Source organism: Balaenoptera borealis (genome assembly GCF_965194805.1).
Source record: "Balaenoptera borealis genome assembly, chromosome: 11".
In the NCBI taxonomy this organism is placed as follows: Eukaryota; Metazoa; Chordata; class Mammalia; order Artiodactyla; family Balaenopteridae; genus Balaenoptera; species Balaenoptera borealis.
The window spans coordinates 20,870,793-20,894,458 of record NC_138868.1 but is presented as its reverse complement, the minus strand read 5'-3'; the positions used below and the strand labels follow the sequence as shown (position 1 = coordinate 20,894,458).

Sequence of the window (23,666 nt, the reverse complement as noted above, 5' to 3'; positions counted from 1 at the left end):
TTAGAGTCCAAACAAAATAAAATGAGACATTTACTATGTTTTTCCATTGTGATTTTCAAGTTAAGACATTCATTCAAATGAAAAGAAATAGGAATGGATGCAACTCAGCTGGTAGAAACATTCAATGTGATGATATCCAAACAGCTCCAGTGTTTCCTGAGGTGGAGCCAAAAACTTGTCAAATTCTCATCCCAGATTATGGGTGTCGATAAAAATACTTTTTTACTTTTATGTTTTGGTGTTTGGTGCTTATCTGTGTGTCTTTTTTTTTTTAACAAAATAAAAAGTCCTGTGTTCTTCAAATGACTCAACACAGTTCCTTAAGATTGTCGTTCTTTTTTGTGAGATGCTGTTTATATTTTCTCCTTTCTCTCTAAATGTCAAAATTTGGCACAAGGAATATGGCAAATATTCCTGAATGCCATGGCAGAATGGAAAATTGTTCAGATGTCCTTACTATAAAGGACACTTCCTCACTACTTCACAATTTGAGTATTGTGCCAGCTTCTCTATCCCACATCAAAACGGTCACCTGTGCCGTTATTCATATTATTCAGCTCTACAGTATGTCCTCAAGCCAGATGTTTAACTGAGTTATTCTTTCCTCCAGTCAAGTGGAGTGCTGGTTGAAGGATGAAATGAAATGAAACTAAATAATAAATTAGCCAAGTTTTTATTTAAAACTTTGTTTTCTCAGTCCAGAAAAATAAATGTCATTTATATTTGTATTTGTATATGGCACATAATTACACAGGTAAAGATGAGAACGGGGAGATGGCATCTTGTATTTTCTTAAATGTTTCATTTATTTGTATCTTAAGAAGTCATTAGATGTGTCAGATAATCTTAATATCTAAAAATTATGAAAAAAATATGTAGAGGCAGCATCTCGGGGAAAAACACAAACGAGAAACACCATGTTTCAGGGGAAACATGTGGGGAATAGAAGGAGAATGTCCTCCACTTCCCTCTCGGACTAACAAATGCTGAAGAATGGTGTTGAGTACTGATGTTCATCCCTGATGAACACCTAAGAGTGAGAATCCCGTGACATGCAGCAAGTCAGAGTACAGAAGCTTCAGGTACTTGGGAAGATGCTGATGAGAATTCTAGCTACCTTCTGAATAATCTAAAGTAGAAATTAAGGAGAAAGCTCCTATAAGAAGGTTATTAGCAAGGGAAACAGAGAATGTTCTCAAGGGCATATTTTTAGGTATATAAAAATAAACGAATTCAAGAAGGCCACATGTCTCTATGAGTCTGAAATAATCAGACAGCATTACTACAGTTGACTTTCTTGAATATGTGGATGAAAAATTTTGAAGTAGTTTAATACTTTTTATGTAATAGTAGTTATCTACACACCTTTTTAACATATTCTACCTAGTCTGATTTCCCCATAATTGGGGAAATAATGGCAGGTATAATTATAGAAGACACAATTAGAGCAATAAGATTTCTTTATCAGATAGGCTGGGTCAGGACACTGGCTAGAAGTATAGGTTTGCACTCCAGATTCTGGGTTTAGGTTCGATGGAATGATTATCCAAAAGTCTCTAAAGATGGAAAGAATCAGAGGTTGAATGAATTTGGGGAGTGGATGCATAAAGTCAGATACTAAAAACATCACTCTAGTCATCAAGCCCAAGCTGGGGAGAAGAGGCAGGTACCAAAGACAAGGTCAAACAATTGAATGACAGGGTGATACTTGAAAAGAGCATAGAGTTATGATGGAATCAAACCCAACTGTTCTAAATATGGCTACTGGATTCCAGCTCATTTCTTCCATTGCCTTATGATCTATTTAAGTGTTCAACTGAATTAAATGGAACAAGTTTTGTTATGTGTGTTGGGGGAGTGGTATTTGAAGGGGTGTGTTTATTTTTTGTTGGGAGTACTATAGTATATGCCTTGGCACTAGAGCTGTATCCTATATAGACCCACCTTAGGAGCCCTTAACAGAGACAGATGCCTGGACCCTATCTCCAGAGATTTTGATTCAGCAGACATAAATCTGCCTTTTATTTAACAAACTCTTTAAAACTCTTGGTGCCATTTTTCTATAAACTACACTGAGAAAAAATGATGTCATAGGTAAAAACATAAACTTGGGATCAGACTACCTTTGGGTTTTAACTTCACCACAATATTAAATGTGTGACTTTGGAACTTTCTAGCTGTTATTTTCATCAACTATGAAATGGATTAAATAATAACTGCTTTATAATCTTGATGATGAAGTCAGATGATATATATAAAGTATGTAACAGAAAGTATGGTCGACACTATTTTATAGATATGAACATAGTGGAACCAAACTTTTTAATAAATATAATGAGAAAAAGAGGACAAATGCAGGAGGTAAATCCCCAATTGCCCTAAACTCACGTCCTGAATCTGCCTGATTCCTTCTCACTCTTCCTTCTAGGTATCAGTTATCCATCCCCCACCTGTAGTAATTCATATAAACTGGATTTTAGATCTAAAGTCTTAATTAGATTATGTTCAACATATTTGGAAACATGGAGAATTGAAAGATACAGAAAAAAAACATTTTAATTCTCATTCACATGTGTTTCTCCATTAGCAATCAGCATGATGAAGTATCTGTTAGTGATTTTATTATAAATCCCACCACCAACAGCCACCTGTTCTTCCTTCCAGTTGCAAAAACTGCTTAGTCTTGAATACAAAGCAATGATAATAGGATTTGATGACTCCAAGAAAAGATTACAAATTTCCATAGAATCATAGAATAGTAGGAATACTACTTTCTAATAATACTAGGAATAATATTTAAAGTGAAAATGAAATGAAAATGGTTTTAGAATTCATAGTAGGGGGTTCGACTGACATAAATATAATTCTCAGAAAAATTAGTGTGAACAATTAAGTTCCTTTCTATGGAAATATAGAGTGAATCATTATTTTCTGCATGTATATTAGTTTGTTTCTACCCAATTGTGGAAAAATAAAAAAATAATTTCTTAAATTGACATACACTCCTATAATTTTACATTAACTGGATCAGTAACTTTGGAATCAACTTCATTAAATATTTGGTCAGTTTCATCAGAAAAGTGACATTAAAAAGAAAAAAATTTAAGACTAATTTGAAATCCTATCTAACTGATTTTCAAAGTAAGACACAGGCCCATATACATAGGTGGATTTCAAATACCCTCCTGATAAAACACCAATTGGGTAAATAATTATATCTCTTCCATTTTTACTGGCAACTTATGCATAATTCCACTGTCATTCAGTCTTCATATTACAAAGATTTACTTACTGATGACATGTTATTAGTAGCTAAAATATAATATTCTTAAGCTGAAATAATCAGTGAAGTGCTTAGATTGTTTTATGTGTTTTAAATAATATCAAGACCACTATATAACTTATGTTAACTTATAACTACTATAAGAAAAGTTTATTAAAAGTATTAGGTTATTGTTATATTTATATTGCATTTTTTCATAATATACATATTAAACAATTCACATATGTTTCTCTCTAATTCATTGTTATTTCAATTATTTTTCTACTGAGACAAGGAAATAAGTGTGATAGGTATTCTGAGTTGACAAAAAATTTTTTAAATGAGTTTACTATTTGAATTTTTCATTTTTCAATATAGTTTACAGAACTTTATTTTTTAATATAAATTGTTTATAGTACTAATAATATAATTCATTTTTATGAGAACTGACAAACTGAAATTGGGATTATCTTTTTTTTTTTTTTTTAAGACCTGCCTGTACCTCTGTATGACAGTGTGAGCCTTTGGGCAAAGAGCTTTAATTTTCTGCCTTTAGGAGTGAGTTTTCTCACCTGCAACCTGAGGGGATTGAATTAAATGATCTTTGTTCACTGCAGATCTATGTTTCTGAGACACTATGGATTCACACAAAATACATCAGGTGGGAAAAAAAAATCAATCTAGCTGATTAGATAAGCCTAATGAGACACTAACCTCAGTAATGTGTTGTTTTCACAGTTACGATATTGCTGCCACAATCTGCTTCTCCCTTTTAACCAAACTGCTTGATTTCAAGTTCCTGTAAAGACAGCAATATTGTATCTGATTGCAAAAGATATCGCAAGTATAAATTCTGAAAGATGGTAACAAATACAGAGAGAAAACATGTAAGAAAGTGCAAATGAAAATATCAAACAAAAACAAGACACCAAAACTATTTATTACCAGCAATCAAATGTGACACTTTTCAATTCTTATCAAAATATTATGAACATTAGTAGACATTTTGGCAACAATTTAATGCCATGCATCTCCAACTGGGGCAACATCCCCAGAAGAAACATTGAATTACAATATGGAGTATCAGCTAGGAACATCAGATTTTCAATAATTCTGCAGTGAAATTTTGGACTTCTGTACTCCTAAAATTAAATCAGGAGTTGAAATTGGTCAAGCTTTCTTTTATTTTTTTTGAGGGGGAGGCATGGGTGGATGTCTGTATGTGCTGTGAGTGATGGCAAATGATGGTACTTTTATGACTTTGGATGACTTATTGATGGAGCTAAGGACCCATTGAGAAGATAAATGTTTCTCAATGCTTTTCAGAGGCTTATATAGCTTGTTACTTTACTAACCCGTGAATTATTAATTTTTTATTGTACAAAATCTACTCCTCCAGAGAAACCAATTTATTTTCTTGCTGAACTAACGCTTGATTGAGGTTTAACTTCCAAATATGGGACCAAGTGTAACCTAATCTCCCAACACAGTGAATCCCTTGATAAAACAAAAATAATACAAATTCTGGAAGATAATTTCTTTATTTCTTATTTTTGTAACATTCCTAATTTAACCATTTATAGTGTTATATGTTTTAAATTATAATTTCAGTTAGAAATTTTGAAAGGTGAGGGAAGGGAAAACAGAAAGATGGTAGTATAAGTTTGAAGCCAGTAAAAAATGTATACATATATATATATCAGAACAACCTGAAATCATTGAGAATTTTGACAGGCATGGCAATGTCCCTGAGGCTCCACATAGTAAAGCTGACAATGAGATGGTGATATACACCAGAGGTGAATCTGTAGTAAGCCTCAGCAGACACTCCAAAAGCTTAAGATATACCTGTTTAGATTTTATATTTGAGAAGAGTCAGGTGGGTGTGAACCTTGCCAATTTTTGTGAGCTGTCCTGCAGTGACATATAAAAATTACACATACACATTTTGAATAAAAATTATTAGATCTGTTTGCAACTAAAATGAGAATTCTTGGCTAGGGACAAGGTGAAAAGATTAAAACCAACACTATTTATTTTTTAACATCTTTATTGGAGTATAATTGCTTTACAATGGTGTGTTAGTTTCTGCTTTATAACAAAGTGAATCAGCTATACATATACATATATCCCCATATCTCTTCCCTCTTCCAGTCTCCCTCCTTCCCACCCTCCTTATCCCACCCTCCCTATCCCACCCCTCTAGGTGGTCACAAATCACCAGAGCTGATCTCCCTGTGCTATGCGGCTGCTTCCCACTAGCTATCTATTTTACATTTGATCGTGTATATATGTCCATGCCACTCTCTCACTTTGTCCAAGTTTACCCTTCCCCCTCCCCGTGTCCTCAAGTCCATCCTCTAGTAGGTCTGCGTCTTTATTCCCGTCCTGCCACTAGTGCTTTTTTTTTTTTTTTTTGGCTGTGTTGGGTCTTCGTTTCTGTGCGAGGACTTTCTCTAGTTGCGGCAAGCGGGGGCCACTCTTCACCGCGGTGCGCTGGCCTCTCGCTATCACGGCCTCTCTTGCTGCGGAGCACAGGCTCCAGACGCGCAGGCTCGGTAGTTGTGGCTCACGGGCCTAGTTGCTCCACGGCATGTGGGATCTTCCCAGACCAGGGCTCGAACCCGTGTCCCCTGCATTGGCAGGCAGATTCTCAACCACTGCACCACCAGGAAAGCCCGCCTAGTGCTTTTTTAATGTCACTTTCTAAATCATCCTTAAAGAGGAAAAGTGAGTCATTGGAGAAAACTTGGTGAACCTTGCTGCTCTGTGAATATGTACAAATATGTTTTGACTCAAAATGAGGTGTATGTGGTTTTAACAGTATATAACAGTTATAAAGTATAACCAGTATACTTTAATGTGCATGAAAGTCATTTTGAACAGTTGGTACAAAGGTTGGATTTAACTTAGTTATTTTATATTTGAATGAAATAGAGACATTCATTTTTATTGGTCATGATGAAGAGATCTATGAAGATATGTTTATTTGCTAGTATATCATGATAAAATAACTGATGAAGAATTTTCCAAATAGATAAGTGAATATTTTGGTATGCACACGACATGCAAAATTAGGGAAGTAGTAGTCTGAATCAATTAAACCATACCCTTGAAGATATTTTCAGTCATTTCATTGTCCATAATTACTTTGTCTCAAAAATCTTTCTTTTTTGGGGGGACTTCCCTGGTGGTGCCGTGGTTAAGAATCTGCCTGCCAATGCAGGGGACATGGGTTCGATCCCTGGTCCGAGAAGATCCCACATGTCGTGGAGCAACTAAGCCTGTGTGCCACAACTCCTGAGTCCGCGTGCCACAACTACTGAAGCCTGAGCGCCTAGAGCCCATGCTCCTCAATAAGAGAAGTCACTGCAATGAGGAACCCGTGCAGCGCAAAGAAGAGTGGCTCTCCCCCACCCGCCACAACTAGAGAAAGCCCGTGCGCAGCAACAAAGACCCAATGCAGCCAAATTAATTAATTAATTAATTAAATTTTTAAAAAAATCTTTCTTTTTTGTTCTCTCAGTGTGCTCAATGGTGTGGACAGGACGGTAGAGTTATCAAAAAAAAAAAAAAAAAAGCCCAAGAGTTTGTGTGTTTTTTTTTAAGCTAATTTGTAATAAAATTGAAAGCTTACTCTGTTAACCATACATACAGTGCTTTAGCTAGGGGGAGACGGTTACACTGAGTGTTTGAGATCAATGTTCAGTTGTTAATTTTCGTACGAGAAAGAAAAATGAGCATAGTATGTAAACATCTAGATTAGTTAAATAAACACATACTCACATTAATGATAAATAGTGGCTTACAGATTCACTGTAAGACATTTCCCCACAAGGCCAGATACTGTCAAGCCAAATCAACATGGCAAATCTGTTCTTTTTTGACACTTTATGGCAAATATACTTTTCTGAGAGTTGAATAGAGAGCAAAATATTTTATTAAGAGCTTAACATGTGCCAGGCTCTATAACAGACAGTAGAAATAGAAAGATAAATAAGAAACAAATATTATTTAAGAAATAGGTTTCTTCTATTTAATCAGAGAAATATATTTAAATTAACATTTCTATACTAAATTAAAAATATATTTAAATTTTCAATATAGTCCAAACACTATAATGATAAAAATAGTTATAAGCAGAACAGACCTGATTGTTACAAGCTTTGTCTTCAGAAATGACTGAATGAAACCTTCAAAGGAGCCGTTATAAAGAGCTGATGTTGAAGACTCTACTGAACTAGACAAGGGGGATCCAGAGGAGAACGTTTTGCGCAACTGAATCAACAAATACATGCAACAACCAGTATTTTTTAGGCAGTGAGAATTATTTTTTTTGTGGACTAATGGGCTCAGGAGTAGGAGCCACAGACTTTTGGGAATAAAGTCTGAAAAACTAGAAAGATAAACTTAGTATCTCTGATGCGTTAAGGCAGCTGAATGCTGAATATGGTGGGAAAAAACTGACTGGTTGTAAGTAAGGAATAACATAATCAGGTTTGCATTTTAGAAAGATCATTCTGCCAGCATTTAGAAGAGCATGAAGTGGGAGCCTGTTCCAACCACCCAGTTAAGTCCTCCTATACTCTACCTCACTTAGCCTTAGAGACTTTACAATGGGCTTATTTACACCCATCACCATGGCAGTAGGCTGCTATAACAAAATAATTAATATAGGGACTCTTTTATGTAGTTACACTTTAGTCCAATAGCTCGTGGAAAAATGTATTGGTTGACTCTTTTGCATTTTACAAGGCTCTGGTAGCCTACATAAGACATAAATCACATGACATCAGCTTGGACAGAGTTAATTATAAAAAATACTTTAAAATATGATTAAGGACAAATGCTAGGGGTTTGGTATGATTAACACAATATGTATCATAATGTAAAAAAATTGAGAAACAGAAACTTCAATTAAGTAGAGTCAGGAGACCAGAAAGTAGAGCTCTCACGCCCAGTGATGATAGCAGAGCCCAGCAGAAAGACACTTCTCCTCTTCTGGCAAGGACTCAGCCAATGAAAAGCCATAGACTCTTTGTTTACTATGGCCATCTCAACTTCCTTTTTCCCCTCTATAAATGTGTTATCCTTCCCTTGTCTAGTGGGGACTTACATTTGTCTTGCTGTGGTTACAGACCCCGAACTGCAACTCTCTGCTGATTCTGAATAAACCCATCTTTGTTGGAGAGATATCTGGCAGTCTATTTTTTTTAAGTCAACAATAGTTTTCTCTTTATTTTTCTGTTTTACAGTCTTGCATTGGGAGTTATAAGGATCAATATATTACACAACCCCGCCCTAGGCAAAGTCTCTTCCACCCCATCTGCCAACCCAAATGTTAAATTGTAGAAACAATGGCCCTCTTGGTAGCCAAACTATAGCAGTGGTTTTTCATCAAAACATGAACTATTGCTATATAATGCAGTAGACATCTGGTATGCAGTCTGGAAAAGCAGAGCTCCAAAAAAGGAGAAGTGAGAACAAAAGAGAGAGGGAGTTGAATAAACACAATAAAAATATATTAATGTCAGCCTATCATATTTCAGTGTTTCTTTCTAAAAATAAAATCACTGGGAATCAAGTGAGTCCTCAGCCCAAGAGAGAGTTAGTTAAGGCTTCATAGAGCCATAGTCTGTACAAGCAATCCATTTTCAGGTCAGTTGAGCCCTGAACTGAGCTGTAAAGCTGTAACAAATGCTGAAATACTCTTAAATCATGGGCAGTGGTATCAGTTAGAGAGGAGAAGCTGTCCTGGCCCCAGTCTTGGTCACAGTTGCTCCCTGTCCCTCCCATTTAAAGGGACATATTCCCAGAAGATGCTGGTCTGACTCTGCTCATGAACTAAGAATTCCGGTGTAGGATGGGGGCACCAAAAGCTGATGGCTCATGTCAAAGCAGTTGTGAGCCAAAAACGATATTAAAAAATCAATCATATTACTGACTTCCAATACTTTGGAAATTACAAAATACAATGGAAAATAATCAATGAGAAGACTTGAATTGTAGTTCTGATTCTGGTCTGCTACTTTCTAAATTTATATCTCTGAGAGAGAGAGATACTTGTATAGCATTTTTTTTTTTGTAGCATAAAAAAATACATCTGTAAAGCTTAATTAATGTAGTTAATTTTAGATCAAGAATTTATATATGCATGTGTATTTTAGAAGTTAAGAACATGCAAGGACATAATAATTATTATTAAATGACAGAAGTTTTGTATCTTTAATATAATGTTGAAGCTCGATTTAAAAAATTCATTAATAAATTTGCTAATTATAGTTTTTCATATTGAACAAAAGTAGCTTGCTTATATAAAATAAAGGACCCGCAAGAAAGGACAAAAGGCCTCTAAAAGACGTAACTGAAAATATCTTTCAATGCCTCACTGAACTTTGACTTTTCTTCATATTAGTTTCACAATCTATGAAATATTAGGAGCATTAATTAATTCATTTTTTTGCTTCTTTATTCACTCAGCCATTTGCCAAATTCTTGAGTGTTCACCATGTGCTGTGACTGATACAAAACTGAATAATATTATTTCTTTGATGAAAGCCACATTGACAACTCTGACAAAAGAAAGCCGCTAGCAAAAGAATGGAGACAAAAAAATATATGTATTTTAAAATTAGGAATAAGACACAAAGAATGTAACAAACAAAGAAGTTAGTTCAAGGATGAGAAAGGTATTCACATGTCAATATATAATGAGTGTAAACTTTCATGTAAAAATGTGTTCAACTGGTTGTTAGCTTAATGTAGGTGTGTGTGTAAGGCAGGGAGTAGCATTTATTTAGAATCAACTAGGTAGCACAGATTTTATTTTTCCCAATTTACTAAGTTTCAGAGAAGTTAATAATTTGCCCAAAGTCTCAAATCTACAAAGGAGGGTCAACTAGTATGAAAAACTAACCGTTCTGATTTTGAAGCATCTGTCCTTTTGGCACTATGGCTCTTTAAAAGGAAGAGGAAAATTCTTTGATATTTGTCATTATCAGAAGAATGCACTTACATAAAATGCCTTTCCCTCTGACACTGCCGGATAAAAGAAGATAATAACAAGAGTTTTTAAAATCTCTTATGGTTTAAAAAAGGAGTGTTTGTCAATGTGAACACTTGTGCTTCTGCTACATTTATAAGTTCAGTGTAAAAGGTTTCATTTAATTTCTAATTGGGCTTCTCCTCTGACCTCTGGCCTCTTCTCTTTCCCTCTCTCTCTCACCTTTTATTTTTTAAATAATTTTAGATTATGAAAACTTTGCCAAAGTAGTGAGAGTTCCTGCAAACACTTCACTCAGCTTGTCCTAAGGTTACCATCTTAAAGAACTGTAGGAAAATTATCAAAACGAGGAATGTAACGTTAGTACAATATTACTCACTGCTAAACTACACATCTTATTCAAAATTCACTATTTTTCCCTTTCATTTTTTGTTGTTGTTTAAGGATCCCACATTTAATTTAGTTCTATGTCTTCTTCATCTACTTCAATCTGTGGCAGTTCTTCAGTTTTCCTTGTCTTTCATGACCTCGATGCTTTTAAAGAGTACTGGTCAGTTATTTTGTAGAAAGTTCCTTAATTTGTGTCTTTTTGATGTTTTCTCATGATTAGACTGGCATTACACTTTTGAACAAGAATATCAAAGATATGATGTTGTGTCCTTCTCAGTACATCATATCAGATATGATATTGCTATTTATGTTGTTAAACTTGATCATTTGGTTAAGGTATCATCTTATGGTTCCTCCACTGAAAGTTTCTATTTTCCCTTTATTATTAAAAAATATCTTGCAGGAAGATATTTTGAGACCACACAAATGTCCTGTTTCTCCTCAAAATCTCAACTTCATCCCTACACATATGCACAACTTTGAACAAATTACTTAAGTTCTCTGCCTCAGTTTCCACATATTTAAACTAGAAAAAAAATTATTTCTTTTACATAGACTCTTATAAGTATTAAAACGTTCATGTAGGGCTTCCCTGGTGGCGCAGTGGTTGAGAATCTGCCTGCCAGTGCAGGGGACACGGGTTCGAGCCCTGGTCTGGGAAGATCCCACATGCCGCGGAGCAACTAGGCCCGTGAGCCACAATTACTGAGCCTGCGCGTCTGGAGCCTGTGCTCCGCAACAAGAGAGACCGCGATAGTGAGAGGCCCGTGCACCATGATGAAGAGTGGCCCCCACTTGCCGCAACTAGAGAAAGCCCTCGCACAGAAACGAAGACCCAGCACAGCCATAAGTAAATAAATAAAAATAAAATTAAAAAAAAAAAAAAGTTCATGTAAAGAGCTTAGAAAAAGTCTAGGGTACAGTAAGGATTTAATAAATGATTTTTAAAAATGTAAATGTTGAGGGATCTCTAGAAGGAAAAAGAGTTAAAAAAAAAAAAGGAGTATCAAAATTCCAATAAAGGGACTAGGAATAGTAAGCAGTAGAATTCATGTCATACTTTAAAGCCTGAAAGAAATCTGAAATGGTGGAAAACAGAGACAGAAAAAGTGTTAGAAGGTAAATCTGTAGAGTTTGGAAAGATCTTGCAGCCATGCTAAGGATTTGAGCCTTTGTCCTAAGGCCGTATTGTATTCTAAACAAATATAAAAGATCCTAAGGATGGCCTTTTACCCATTTTAAAGTGGAGCAGAAACATGGTCTGATATTTAGTTCAAAAATACTCTGTCTGTGATCTGGGTAATACTTTGGAGGTGCAAGAGGAGGCTTGGCAAGACTACTTAGGAAATCAAAATATTGGAGATTGGACAGGAATGATTGCAACAGAGACAGAAACATAAAACAGAACTAATCATCTTTCTTTACATCCCTTTCTCTCTAGGCATTTTCTACTTTTCAGAAGAATACCAGCCATTTGCTTACATTGGCCAACTACGTGTTATCCTACTATAATTCTTTCTGAATATAAAATTTGAAAAGTCAGATTTTTAAAATTTTACCTCCATAGCAACCCCATGATATAGGTACTTTTATTGTATTGATTCTACAAATAAGAAAACTGAAGTTCAAAAAGAATAAGGAACCCAATCCAGTCCAAACAAAACCAATCTAATCAATCACTAGATCTTGTTCATTCTCTATCCTAAATATTTCTTAAATAATGTTTCCTTTCCTTCTTCTCCACCACCAGTAGCTCAGCCTAGGTTTCTCCAATACATATGCCAACTTCCTTCTAACTGGTGGATTGCCTTTAGCATTGCCTTTCTCCCGTCCATTCCATATTTGCAACACAGTGATAACCGTAAACATCAAATCTGGGTATCTTCCTCCCCTGCTTAAAAACCCTTGTTGCTTTTCCATTACTCACCGGGTAAAGAGCAAACACCTTAGTACTAAAGAATTTACTCTCATTTCCTCTCTAGCCTCATCGATCAGCAGCCTCACACCCCTACTTCTACTTCTATCCTCATTCCTCCCACCTTATTACTTTTTGCAGCAACAAATTATAATAACTTGCAGTCCCTCTAACACACCTACTCTCAGCTGCTGCCATTTTTGCATGCCAGTAACCCTGTTTCTGACACTTCCTCATCCCATTTTTTTACTTGGCAAATCTTTTAGTTGACCAGGGTTTAGTGAAAATTTTTCCTCTCCTAGGAAAACTTCCATTTCTCAAAAGACTGAATTTATGCCTTTTATGTATTCCTGTACATCTTATACTTACATATATTATTGCACTTAATACCATATATTTCCTATGTATTCTAGAAATCCTCTTCTTCTTCCTTTAAATCGGAACTTCTTTGACAGCAGGGTGGTGTCTATCTTTTTTATCATTGTATCGTTAATGTCTTGTGCAGTGTACATCCTATGATAGGTGCTTAATATACAACTATAATGTTTCAGTTCATGAATTAAGATGGCCAAATGAATAAATGAAATAACAAATATACACATGAAATGTTTGCAGTGTTTGCTTTTCAATAACAATATAAAATGGAAAAATATTAGTAAAGTTAAGAAAATTTCCAGCAATTTTGTTAGTATAATATATACATCTCTATGCATATAAATAAGTTGTAAAAACCAATTAAATACATATTTACTTGACTATCTGTAATAGGATGTACTTTTCGATTTCTTATTCTAATCTGGTTCATGGATCTCTACTTATATGTTACTTAAGCAATAGTAATGATGACCACCATTACATTATTATGCCAGTCTTCAGTATTACATAGATACCTTCAATTTTTCTTTTTTTCCTTCTAATGATTTAGAGGAAGACTTCATTTTAGCTCCAGATTCATGGCTCTCTGTTTTTATTGGATTCCCCTTTCCAGACACAAGATCTAGAGTATAATCAATCATGTTTACTGATCTTTAGCCCCAGCATTTCATAATTTGATTGCTAAAAATGCTCTTATTTTCCTGGAACAGGTAGATTTTGAATGTGTTCCTTGGCCCATCGGACATGAGCATAAAGTGGCGTGAACACGAGGGGACGTGGAGAGACAGCAGGTTTGGCATTAGACGTGGCAGCATCAGCGGTCTCAGCAAGGGTGCCAGTATTTCCAGGCACTTCCCAAGCATCATGTCATGAGTCCAACCTGTTCAGGTCTCTCCTGCCTAGAGAGGCTGGTTCTTGATTAATATCAAGTCAAGTGTTTTGTCCTTGTAAGGTTTTACTTAGTAAGCCTGAGGTTAAAGATGATTTTTCCTTTTATCTGTGAATATTTCATAGACGGAGGACCTTTTCCCCCACAGGTGAGTTCCAGTATGCTAAATCTCTTTTGATTTAACAGTTGTCTATTAAAAAGGATTAGATAAACAAGATAAACACAACGAATTATAGGTGAAGGTAAAAAAATTTCTACTCAGTGTTCATGTCTAAGAGTAAAATTGAGTTTCTCTTCTAAAGTGGGTTTTAACATGTACGTAATTTTAATCATTCACTGAAGCCACGAGAACATGTCCCAATATTGCGACTTTGATAGCAGTGATATAAACAAAACAGAGTAGCTGTTATAAGATATACATGAGCAGAAGTCTTAGAGTCAGGCTATTGGGTTTATGGCTAATGTCACCTCTGACTGTGTAACCTTAGCCAATTCACTCAGATGCTCTGAGCCTCAATTGCCTCGGCAATAATCAACTATGTTCCTGTTGCCAATAACAGACAGACACAGTTGATCTTTGATGATGGGATTTTATTGTTAGGCTCTGTGGTGAAATGACATGGTACAGGAAACTGGTAGCATTTTATAATAGCCCTGATCCTGGAGTTTAAAAACTAGAATGATGTAGTTAAGGCAAAAATAGAAAAATAATTAAGCATCATATAAGATAAAACCGTAAGTGTAGTATTTCACACTCTCCATATGAACCTGTTATTATCATTGTCAGGATATATCATATGACTAGGTAAGTTTATTGGCATGCAATGTGAATCACACCAATTAGAAACGATTTTGAGCCAAGCCACGTCAAAGGCAACTGGATTTTATTATGATCTGTCTAACGAGGTTCACTTTAGCTCACAAACCAATTCTTGCTATAATCAATAGTGGCCAAAGTAGTAGCTTCAAGTTCACTAGATGAACATGATATATCATTATAATTTGTTCAAAAAAAAGCATTTGGGGGAAATTTCTTTAGAAGAGAAGGGAGTATGTTTTCCTTCTGATGAAAATACCAAACATACATATATGAAAATTCATATATTTACATGTATGAATTGTAAAATATTAGGTAAAATTAAGTGATTATTATATCATGATAAACAAGAGATCTTTTAGAATTTTATGTGTTTTATAATATATTATGTATGATCAGCTGTGGTTAAAGATACATTATTTAGCTAATTAAAATATAGTCAAGTATTAATTATTAAGATCTCAATTAGAATCAGTTTTTAAGTGAAAAAGATTTTGTGGAAATCAATCATATGATGTTATATTAATTATATTATATTAATTCAGTCAATCCTCATTATTCATGGTTTCTGTATTTGCAAATTCATCCACTCTCTAAAATTTATTTGGAACTTCAAAATTAATACATGTGGTACTTTCAAGTCATTCACAAACATGAACAGAGTGAGGAAACTTTTGAGTTGCCCTGGGCATGCATTTCCAGCTGAGGCCAAACAAGGCAACTCTGACCTCCTTTTACAGCTCTTATACTGTAAACAAGTATCTTTTTTGCAATTTATTTATTGTCACCTTTTTTTTTTGCATTTTTGTGCATTTTCTTGGTAATTTTGTCATTTAAAGTGGCCCCAGGCTTAGTGCTGAAGTGCTGTCTAGTGTTCCTAAGTTCAAGAAGGCTGTGACATGCCTTATAGACAAAATAAGCATATTAGATAAATTTTGTTCAGGCATGAGTTATAATACACTTGGCTGCGAATCCAATGTTAATAAATCAACAGTATATATTAAATAAGCATCTTTAAATAGAAACACATATAAATATGGTTATATATTGATTGGTTGATGAAAATATTGTGACCAGCACTTCACAGGAACCTAACCCTGTATTCCCCCTAGCATAAATGATTCAGGATTCACTATCTCAGTGTTTGCAGTAGAACATTACTACCACAAATTTTAAAAACTTGACTGTATTTATTTTTCCTGCTCTGTTTTGTGTTCCTACATGGCATAGAATGAGAGAGGGAACAAATGTGTGATTTGTAGACGAAATTTGCCCTCATGAACTAAGACTTAGGCTTAATTTATATAACAGAAACACTCTAGCAGCAATCATAATCATGAAAGGAAACTTTGGGGAGAGACAGAGAAGAACAAGGTGGAGTGCTGAGTGGGGAGTTCATCCCCCTCCTCAGTGATTGTGTTCCAACCCAACTTCGTGTAGAACTCAATGAAAGAGCCAGTTTTAAGTAAGTATTTGCATGTCTGTCTCACCTCTTAAGAGCAGAGACCCTACCTGACTTGTAAAATCTGCATATATGCAAGGCCACACCAAGATAGAAGTGAAATCAGCCTTATGATCCAAGCCATTATCCATAGTTCAATGACTCTTATTCTGCTTGCTACAAATCATCCCACAAGTGTGTCTGAGAACCCTGACGATGTTACACGTGAGCTCATTAACAGTGCTGGCTCACTGGCGTTGCCACAAGGCCTCACTAGTTGATTGTTCACTTGACTCTCTTTCCCTATGTATCACCCTGTCTGTTGACACTGCTCACTTTTCTCACATCACTACAGATTCTGCTGGTTACTGACGGATCTGACACCGATGCAGCTCTGTCTGGGCAGCACCAGTCCTGGGCACAGTTCACAAACCGGCCGAAAACCTCCATGACTTTCTGTATTGGATAGTGTTGCTCTGTTTTCCAGGTACGGCTTCTCCAGCCAGACACCATACCCAGAGAAGTCTTTTAGGTGCCGTGTTTGAGTGATCTTCTGTGATTTTTGAAGTACAATACACCTCTGATTTAGTTTATTCATTCCATTAAACAGGCAATATAGAATTGCTTCTTGAATCCCAGTCTCATAAAGTTCTCAGCAAAAAAAAAAAAAAAAAAAAAAAGAAGTCCTTGCTTTTATTCCTACTGCCATCTCACTAAAACTTAGCAGAAGTTTATGGGGTATTGACAGTGAAAAGGAATTGTCTAACATTATGCTCTACAGAGAATTTTTTTCTAACCTTGGATTATGACATCTGACATCCTGTTTCTGGTCCAAAATTGTATGGTCCAAAATTAATTGTGGTTAAGAGTGTAGGTTCTCAACCTTATTGACTGTATTTGGAGGCTGAATCCACAACATAATTGTTGAGTGATCTTTCACAAATTATTCAATTTCCATGGGCCTCACATTCCACATATATAAAATCAATATTACAATAGTATCACCTGCCAGTTAGTCAGTGGGATTAAATTGTCTAGCATGTGTAATCAGTAGCATTTAAATAAAACTGGCATTATTAAACATCAATGGGTTTTAGTTATTATTTTTCCTTTAAGATGTGTTCTCACCTCATACAAATTGATGTGAATTAGATTTACCCCATCAGTTTTTCAGACAAGTCCAGATATGTCTTCATAGTAGGTTTGGACACATACATTCCTTATCTTTCAGTACCTAGTAGCTAGCACATATTAAGTGGTAGCTCAGGAGATATTTGTTGAATAAATGGTAAGTACAGATAGAGGCATTGAAATGTTCAGAAAGAGAATATGCCACTAATACACAGTAGTGGTTTTAGTAGGAGAAAGACAGGAGAGCTTATCCTGCCTAGGGATAAGCAAAGTGCCTCATAACATTTCTTAAATGAAAAATATCCTACACTTACTGAGTAATTTTTCATGCCATGCACTAGCATCTATTATCCCATTTAAGTCCTATGTTGTATGTTCTGTTCACTATTCCCATTTTGTGGATGAGGAAACTAAGGCAGAGAGGAAGTAATTTGTTCAAGATGACACAGCTAATATGGAGTAGGGTGGGGAATCACATGTTGATAATCTGAACATGAGAGCATGGTCTTTTTTTTTTAAAGGAATCTTTTTATGTTTTTATTTCTTTTATTTTTTAATTGAAGTATAGTTGATTTACAATGCTGTGTTGTTACTGCTGTACAGCAAAGTGACTACATTCTAAGGGCATGGTTTTAATTACATTCTTAACAGAAGAAAAAGGTGAATGAATGAGATAAATGAATGAATGAGAGTTTAACAAGGGTTGTAGATGTTAAGACTTAAGCACTTGCTTCAACTTGTATGGATTTGAATACCAGTTACCTTATTAGTTAAATGAGTAGTTAACTCATTTTTCTGTGCCTCAGTTTCCTGACCTATCAAAAAGTGACAAACATGATATATACGTAACCAGTTGTTAGCAGGATTAAATGGGAAAATAATATAAAACACTTATCCAGTGCTTGGCACATGGTAACTGCTTGATAAATAGCTACAATTATCATTGTTTTACTTGCTCTTAATTTTATTACTTATATTCTTATTTTAATATTTTATTTGCTTAAGGACAAGGTGAAACAATCAAATTGGAATTATGATACATATTTATAGTAAATGTTACCTTTTCAAACTAGTTCTAAAATAGTTTGGTGGGCAAAAATGTAGGCTTCAATTCCTTGGAACGTTAACTGAAACCTTTCATTATCTAATTATTTTAGAGAAAGGGAGGTTCTATTCAATTCTTGTGGATGCAAGTGTAATAGAAGAAATACAGACATACTGCTTGGATACAATCTGCCTTTGAAAGAGCTAGAAAAAGAAATCAGTTTCTTCTGAGAAATCTTTGTGTGAGAATAATAGCAGAATCCTAAGATGTCATCTGTTATGGTCATGACTGTTCCTCCAATGGCACCTTAAGTGAAGTAACACATTTTACAAAAATTGGTTAAAAGAGAAATAATATATTTTCTTCTGGGAATTATACAGAACAAGAGAATATTTATTATCTGTTGTTAGTATTTTGATCATTTTTCTTTACAGTACAGACAGTAGCAAAGATGCCAACTTGCAACAAATAGTTGAAGATGCTTTCTGGTTTAGAGAAGTAAAGCAATTGTTGCAAGATTTTCTGAATGTGGCCCGCAAAAATCAGCACCTCTTTCATGGCAGATGGATCGTAATAATTATTCCTCAGCTACTATTTTAAAATTGTACTATAATTGATTTTTTTTCTAAATATAAGTCACATATACTTAACTAATAGACTTTTATATAAATGGATGTTCTAATTTAAATTCTAAGTCATAAATTGAGACCAATTTTTTAAATACTGCAAGTCCTTTGTAAGCCCGCAATTAAGAGTTCTCATTATACCTAATCTTCGAGATCTCTGTAATCAGTCTTTTTAAGTTTTTTTATAAATATGTTTTCTTAGTACTCTTTTCATATCATTAGTTGTCAGACGCATTCAAATATTTTATTTCTATTACTCTAAGAGCACCTCAGGGAAGGGGACCTGTCTTTTTCTTCTAAGAGCTAGTCCCTTGTTTGACACATTTGATGTGTACAATAGCTCTTAAAATTAAATCAGTAATGTCATAATTAGTTAATTTATTCCCAATGGTAAATTTATTTAAAATACTAAACATTTTTATATGACCTCATATATATATATATATGTATATGTATATGTATATAGGCAACATATTATTACTAAAAGCAGGTAAGTTCTGGAAGCTTATGCCATCCTATATCTTGGTCACGGCACAGCTGGCCCTTCCTATCACTGATATGATACTTTTACTAATAACTATTACAAAGCATTTTTCAAAACATTTTTATCTCTTAAGGTATAGATAGCCTCCGTTATGAACAGGAGGCACTTCTGCATGAATCAATACATCAAGAGGCATATGCAGTTAAATTAAAGAAGTGATAAGTAAAGTGAAGAAAGACCAAAGTGAAGTCAGGGAATAAAGAGTGGTAGAACTGTGGTGGGTTTTCTATTTTGCATATGGTGGTCAGGGAAGCCCTCTATGAGGAGGAGATATTTAAGGAGATCCCTTGATGAAGAGAGGGAGGGAAGGGAATCCTGTAAGGATGAAGAACATTCTGGTGTAGGAAACACAAGTGAAAGTCTTTGAGACAGGAAATAATTAGATATGTCTTAAGAAACTGCAGGAAAGTCACTGTGATCAAGGCAGAGTCAGCATTGCTGAAGCAGGAAGGACTCTAGGTTGAAAATTAAATCACATGAGGCTTTGAACCTGAGTCAGGAAGTTGGATTCTGTTCTAAGTGTGATGCAAACCACCAGAAGATTTTGAGTGGTATGAGAGTGATATGATCTTATCTACAATTTTAAAAGATGACTCTGATGTCTACATGTAGACTAGACAAGATTAAAAGTAAACAAACCACTAAGGTTGTCACTGAAGTAGATCCCAGAGATGATGGTAGCTTGGGCTTGTGAGCTAGTGGTAACAATGAAGACAAGTGGTCCAACTTAATACATCCTGAAAGTTGATTTTTCAAGACATATGAGCAGGGTTCAGGATGATAGTGAAAATAAAAAGAATCGAGGATGACTTCTAGATCTGAGCAATTAGATACATGATGAATGCCGAGATGGGGAAGCCTTGAGTTCATTAACACTGGAAAGTAGAGCTATGTATTGGATATGTTAAGCTCATTTAGTAGAAGCTTTAACAAATACTTAGCTGTAAGCTTCTTAGTTGTAAGGTTCTATAGCACATCAGGCTGTAAATTTGAGAATGAACTCTGTATAACAAGACTGAATGAAATCATAAAGAAGTAAGATATAAATAGGGAAGGAAGGTGGTTGGAGAACTGAGTTGGGTCACCCCAGCATTCAGGAATAAAAAGAGAGACTCCAACAAAAAGGATGGAGAAGGAGTAGCAAGGCAAGGAGGAGAAAAACACATCAGAGAGATGCATATAATAAGCTCAGTGAAAAAGAATTCTAAGAATGCCATCAAATTTATTGAATACTACTGAGAGATACAAGAAGATAAGGACTGAGAATTGATCATTGAATGAGAAAGGGTTATTACTGATGATCTTGAAAATAGTGAGTGACGATGACAAGATTCATGGAGCAGAACCAAGTATGAGTTGATGAAATAGATACAGAAAATACTGAATATTCCATCGACAGGTTTATCACTAGGAAATATATGAGTCAAACTATATAGGGGATATGGAGTCAAGAAAGGTGTTTTGTTGTGTTTTGTTTTCTGTGATTCTGTTTTTTCTAAAATTGGGATCTGCTGGAAATTGAATTTTCTGTCATCGGCACCATGAATACAGGGCATTCTTGCTGCTATACCTATGTTAGCATTCTTAGAAATAGCTCATTTTGAACTTTGCATCTACCTGGTAATTTCTCTCAATATCACATGTTCTCTAAATCCTACATATATACACTAAGAATTATATTTCCCTGCCACCTTAGGGAAGCCCTCTTTCAATATTCCAGACATTATAATCTCTCTATTAAGTGAAAACACTTTTTTCAGTAGTTTTCTTATCCTTGTTAAATATGGCATTTTATTATTATCTACTTGCTGACATGTTCACCATATCTAGACCATTAATTCTATGGGCTCCAAGGTAGATTGCCTGGGTTTAACCTCTAGTTCTGATATTATTACTTATGACAACTTTGGCAAGTGTCTTAGCTTTCTAAGCCTCAGGTTTCATATATCTACAACCATAAAAATAATAGTAAGCATATTCCAAACTTCTTTAGAGAATTCCACAAGACAGAAGCATCAGTACAATGTAAATTTCAGTAAATGCTAACTTCTATTATTGTACAGTTTTACTGTATTATATGGTTATATAACCTTAAATCCCCAGATCTCTGGATAATGCTTTTAACAGAACAAATGATAGTTAAATGAATAAATCAAATTTTCCCAAATGTTCATTTAACTCTTTTATTCAACTAGTATATTTTGAGTATTTATATCTTCCATTCATTGTTGTGGACACTTGCTTATAGGTCAATAAAGAACAGAAACAGCAACAAAATGCCCCCCAAAATGGCTTTGCTGGGGTATCAGCAACTTTATACATACTAAAGACTCACTTATCTACAACTTCCAAACCGCAAATTTCAAAAAATTGAAAATTGATACAAAGTGCTATAGAACTAAAATAAGTCTGTTTGTGTAATTATTTATCCCAGAAATAAAGGGTGCTAAAGTTGTATATAATGTGCAATATATGACTGTATTACCTTAGAAAATTTAAGAAATTCTGAATTCCAAATTATGTCTGGCCCCAAAGATTGTAGTTAATTCAATGTGGGCTTGTACTATCTAGCCTTCAACTGAGTCCACTTATTAGACAGTTGTTTTTCAAAAGATGGTTATTAGAATGTTCATTAAAAAATTCCCATCCTATTCAAACATATCAAAATTTTTCTGGCAAATGAGGTAACTGCCTGAGCTTTAGTTTTGACACTTTTAAATTTTAAAATTATGGTTATGGCACAAAAACATGGTATATATTTTAGATTTCAGAAAGGATTTATAGAAAAAAGTTTTAGAACAAAATCATAAGCCAGTTTATTCTGAAATTTGTTTAGGATTATACATGTAAAACCCAACAATATTCCTTTATGAAGCCACTTTTTAGAGAATAAATATTCACAACAGAAAATAAGCATTCTGGTGGAGAGTGGAATCAAAAAGGATTCCATATGGAAAAGATTTACTGCAGAAATCTGAGAACACCCATAGTGACAATGGCTGCTATCCTAACCCAGCCACAATTGTTATTCCCATAACTCAAGATGAGAGGAAGGTCTTACTTTTCTTTACAACACTGAAAGAGAGTGTGCCACCTGTGCCTCACTGCATATCTGTAAATAACAGATTGCACCAATTATGTTAGTGTTCTGTTGCTGTGAATTAAAATAAAATGCAGCAGTGGGAAGGATTTATAGGCAAATGCCTCCTTTAGAATTCTAAATCTGATAAGAGAGAAGTATGAATTATTAAACTAAATAGAAGCTTTATAGAAAGGCTTGTAATCAAGCTTTGCTTGCACAAAACAGGAAACCTGTGACTAATTTCAAATAATCTTGTTTGCCTAACAAGATGGGACATTTAAAGGTCAACTTTGTAATGAAAATCTGATTTCAAGGAAAGGAAACACTGTTACTTTACTCTTATATTTTGCTTAGAATAGACGTCATATTGCATAAAATGAAACACAGGTCACCTCTAGAAGTTAAATGTTTCTGGTGATGATAGTTTACAATGAGTTTAAATATATGCTAGACAGTAATTGAAGAAAACCTAAAGGTTAGACCTTCACATTGTAAGTTAAGATAGCCAAAGTCAGATAAACACCAGGTTTTGTCTTTACTTTGAGCTAAAAACACAACCTTCTAACAATTGTGCTATTACCTTAGTATAATTAACCCCTCTTCAGTTTTATTCTAGGAAAAATAAATTGAGGCAGATAATTAATGATAAGGATGGAAAAGGAACTCATAATAGAGCAATCTGAGACTTTATAGCTTTGAGCACTACAGTAGGTATATTTATTAAGAGAAAATCTTTTTCCCTTTCCCACCAATGCTACTACTTAACTCTCTTCTTTATCTAAATATCTGGAACAGATGGAATGTCAGAGTTTTTTGTTTGTTTGTTTGTTTGTTTGTAGTACCCACATTAAAAAATAAATAAAAATCTCTTCTTTCATTTCTTTTTTTAAAAAATATTTATTTATTTATTTATTTATTTTGTTGCACCAGGTCTTAGTTGCGGCATGTGGGCTCCTTAGTTGCGGAACCTGGACTCCTTAGTTGTGGCATGCAAACTCTTAGTTGTGGCATGCATGTGGGATCTAGTTCCCTAACCAGGGATCGAACCCCGGCCCCCTGCATTGGGAGCTCAGAGTCTTAACCACTGCGCTACCAGGGAAGTCCCTCTTCTTTGATTTCTGATTTCAGAAATAAAATTCCGATTTC

General features: G+C 34.8%; 1 long non-coding RNA gene across 1 annotated transcript; it reads left to right on the top strand.

Moving 5' to 3' along the window:
- Positions 1–8,409: 8,409 nt before the first annotated feature.
- On the top strand, positions 8,410–18,696 carry LOC309606586. The gene is made up of 3 exons (XR_014231966.1): positions 8,410–13,982; positions 15,963–16,116; positions 16,448–18,696. It is a non-coding gene; the product is annotated as an uncharacterized lncRNA (long non-coding RNA).
- The last annotated feature ends 4,970 nt before the right edge of the window (positions 18,697–23,666 follow it).